A 4,594-nucleotide genomic window follows, 5' to 3' on the forward strand; every position below is an offset into this window, starting at 1 on the left:
AGGAGTGGTACCTGGAGTGAATATGTTCCTTACCTCACACAGAGAGAAGAGAGAGAAGAGGAGAGAAGAGAAGAGAAGAGAGAAGAGAAGGGGAGGGAACGGGAGGGGAGGGGAGGGGAAGGGAGGGGAGGGAAATTCCATGTTAGTGACTTATACCTGATGTGCTTAGAAATAAGACTTGGGACCCATCCCAAATGTAAACAGTTGTTATCTTTGCCTGATGAGATTATCGGTGATAGCAATTACTTTATTTTTGCTTAGATGAGTTTTCTAAATTTTCTACAGTGAATATGTACTATTTTTAGAAGGGGGAGGGGGTAGGAAATGTTCTCTAAGTATCTCCCACTTTATGCACTGGAGAACATTAGCTCAGCTGACCCTTACACAACAATACTCTAAAGTAGGTTAACCCATATCACCATCTTTAGTTTGCAAATAAACTGAGGGAGGCCTGAACTTCATCATTCTTCACTGGGTTGTATTGATCCCAAGTGAGCTGATGTTATAGGCAAGGCCCTTTTTTGATGGCTGATACAGCCACCCACTCCTCTAAAGCCCTCTCACACTCTCCACCCCACCCATTGTGGCCTGCTGAAGGTTGCTGCTCATTCTTCCATCACTGGCTACTTGACCAGGGAAGGCAGCATCCTTTATTCTGAGACCCAGGATCTATACCCAATGAGCAAGAAGTAGCAAGGTGGCTTACTTTCTCCTGTTTATGGCCTCCCTTTGAAGAGAGGAATCTTAGAGACTAGAAGAGGTTAATGAGTTTGCCCAAGATCACACAGCTAGCAAATGACATAGCTACTATGTAGACCTGACATTCTGACTATAGAGAACTCACACTTAGTCACTAGATTATAGCCCCTCAAAAAAATAGTCAAGATTCACTCAAAACAATATAGATGTGGAACTCTCAGCTGGCATACCACCAGAGCTGGGGGGAATCTCTTTGCTCTTGAACTGCACTGGCCAATGTGAGTCCGAAGCACTAGAGATAAGACAGCATGAATGGGAGATTGGTCATGTGTGAAAGAATTAATCACATACATTAAAGATAATGGAAGCCAGTCTTCTCACTGTTGAAGAAGGGAGGCACAAACATGGAAAAGGCAAGACTCATGTGATATTGGATTGTAATCAGGGGCATTGACATGAACACAGGGTATCTAAAATATAGAGATATGTCTACCGAGGTAGATAGCATATGTATATGTGTGCATGTGTGTGTAGAGCTCTACGCACTGAGAGGACCCAGAATCGATGACACTCTGGTAGCACTGAGCACTTTTAAGGCCTAAACCCTGATTTCTAAATAACAGTCTCAACTAAAAGGAACTAGGGCTCCTTGCAGACACAGCTGACTCCAGGGCAAGGGCAGGCAAAGTATCAGATCAGCCTGAAATCTCTTATGGCAGAAATAAGGAAGTTCTCCAAGAATCATGGTAACTGTCAAAAGTCACAGGAGCTTGAAAAGGCTCTCACTGGCTAAATCTGGGCCAGCTTGAGCATCATAGTAAATAATGCTAGTAATGGATTATAACTCATTCAATAAATCAGGAATTCATGGATCCAGACTGATATAAATAAATAAGAAGAGGAAGCTCTACCCTATGCCAACAAATATGTGTAGAAAAAATGGTAGCATTATGTGATCACTTATCCACCATGTTAATAATAATTGGGTCACGAATAGCATCTGTGGATGCCACAAATAATGGGTAAATGTTTAATAAGGAACCAGGTATTAATACAGTCTTGAGGTATCTCCCCAGAAAATATGTATTAACATCTTAATGAATACTTATCAATACTTACTAATAACCCATCACAAAGTACTCATTAATTAACTGTACTGTGGAGAAACCTGACAGACAGCATTTTAACCAAATAATAAAAGTCAACATCACCAGTAATAGGTTGCATCAATATCATGTACCTGCTGATAATATGCACTGAGAAGAACATGTGGTCATGTCTGTGATATTCTCAAGATACACTTGAGTCTAATTATGACAAAACATGAGACAACTCCAAATTGAGGGACATTCTTCAAAGTAACTGACTTGGACACTTCAAAGATGTCAAGGTCATGAAAGATAAAGACTAAATATCTTGTTTGAGATTGAAGACAACTAAAGAGACATGCTAACTACATGCAGTGTGCGATTCTGGAAGTATAAACACCGGGACAATCAGGGAAATTTGAGCAGGGATCTGCGGAGTAGAAGATAGTGCAATATCTGTGTCAGTTTCCTGATTTTGATGGGTATCCTATGGCTATGTAGGGAATGTTCTTGTTTTAAGGAAATGCAAGCTGAAGCATTTGGAGGTAAAGGAACATTGCACCATTTGCAACATAATGTCAAATGGTTGAGAAAAAATATGTGTATACAGAGAGAGATGGAAAAATATGGTGGAATATCAACAATTGGTGAATCTGGGGAAGGGCATATAGGACTTCTGTGTTCTGTTCTTGAAATTGAAATTTTCCTATAGGTTTAAATTTATTTCAAAGTGAAAGTTGGCCCAAAAAGTATATGATAAAACTCAATATCAACTTTTAGGTTAGCAAAGTAATCAAATAATACATATATACATGGAGAGACAGACCAAGACATACTGAGAGACAGACACAGAGAGATGGGGGAAGGGAGAAAAAGTCATTATCTGAGACAATATTCTCTATTTATGTACATAAATAGGAGCTTTGTTGCTGTTTTTAAAAATAGGATCATACTGTACAGATACAACTTGCTTTTTTTACTTAAAAATAAAACTTAGCAATCTTTCCAGATCAGTAAGCTAAATCTACCTCAATCTTTTTAAATTACCGCACAGGATTGCCTTATATTGCTAGTCCATCATTTTTAAACGAATTCCCCATCAGAAAATATTTAAGTTACTACCTAATATCCTCTAAAACATTTATTTTCATTTTACAGTTTTACTACCAAATCATATGCTTAAAGTCAGCATGTGAACTATTGCGTGTCATAGAGGGGGAAAAAAATCCTCAGACTTGGGTCATACAAATATTCAAAAGTAATGATAAGTTCAAGGCAAGGTTGGTGCCAATGGACAAATCAATAAGATTCTTTAGTGGAGCCTAAATTTCTCATATGCCCACTGCCTAGCAGTGCAACTGGCAAATCTTCAAGGATGTCCTCATCTTTTTCTTTCTAATAGTCTACTTGCTTCTAGAACTCTATTTTATTTTGATTTAGGAGGCCTCTTTGTCATTCTACTTAGGAATGGGCATTGCAATTTCTACCCTTATCCTACAGCTATAAGCATTTTCCAGAATGCCCGCACATGTGAAATTATTGAGGCACATTGATAATCAGCAAAAACGGAATCAGAGGAAACCATTTTGTCCTCTGTGTTTGTTGCTAAAGAACCATTCTCCCTTGAGGTACTCATTGGGGATGGCAGAGTTTCTGCGTACATGTCATTATTCTGTAATTAGAAGAAGGATGTGGGAAGGCCGTTAATGAAAGCATGTAAGCGTCCCAAAGCAAGATGGGGCTGGGTCAGAGGTATCTACAGCACCACCACCCTGCCAACAGTCCAGGGGGAACATTAAGTACAGTAGAAGCAGAGGTTGGCCCCAGATAAGCATTCAAAGCCTTGGACATTTCCCTTGAAAAACTGACCCCCAAGACACTAGGGAATTGCTAGAAATACAAGGTAGGATTTCTGTGCATAAACGGAAAATAAGCTTGTGTGTGGTTGTTTTTGTGAGGCTTTAGATTTTGTTCAGTGAGGCCAGTCAAGCTAAGAGAAAGGGTATCCTAGGAGTCCTTCCTGCTTGCTTCCATTTCCTAGGAAGTGACGTGGTCATCAAAGACTCAAGATCTGCCCTCTTTGAGGAAGACGCCGTTGCAGCTTCAGTGGAACCTCGGACGCCAGCTCCTGCTCCTGACTCACCGCTGTTCCCTCTCGCCCAAGTCAGTCAGAAAGCCACGCCGCAGCCATGGCTTTTAAAAACACCAGGAAGACACCCCTGGAACCAGAGGTGGCAGTTCACCGAATTAGAATTACTCTTACCAGCTGCAACATAAAATCTTTGGAGAAGGTATGTGCTGACTTGATCAGAGGCACAAGGAAAAGAATCTCAAAGTAAAAGGACCAGTTTGGATGCCTACCAAGATTCAGAATCACTACAAGAAAAACTCCTTGTGGTGAAGGTTCTAAGATTTGGGATCATTTTCAGATGAGGATTCATAGGCATCTCATTGATTGGCACCATCCTTCTGAGATTGTTAAGCTGATTACTTCCATCAGTATTGAGCAAGGAGTTGAGGTTGAAGTCAACACTGCAGATGCTTAAATCAACATTTTTAATAAATTGATTATCAGTTGTTAAAAAAAAAAAGACTCAAGATCTTAGGATTGACAAGCTTATAAAACGCCACTCCCACAATTACCCTTCCACTTAAACCACACACGATAGTCACTTTAAAACTATTAAATTTTCAATTCATCTTCATCCTTACAGCTGGGACAAGGGGGCGGAAATCTATTCAAGTTAACTAAAATGATTAGTAAAAGCACTTAAGTGTCCTTTTGTCTTTTTAAATATAGTACTTAT

General features: G+C 39.8%; 1 pseudogene; it reads left to right on the forward strand.

Moving 5' to 3' along the window:
• The first annotated feature begins 3,976 nt into the window (after positions 1-3,976).
• LOC100468791 lies at positions 3,977-4,333 on the forward strand (annotated as a pseudogene).
• Positions 4,334-4,594: the final 261 nt, after the last annotated feature.

This window comes from Ailuropoda melanoleuca, chromosome 15 (genome assembly GCF_002007445.2).
Source record: "Ailuropoda melanoleuca isolate Jingjing chromosome 15, ASM200744v2, whole genome shotgun sequence".
NCBI lineage: Eukaryota > Metazoa > Chordata > Mammalia > Carnivora > Ursidae > Ailuropoda > Ailuropoda melanoleuca.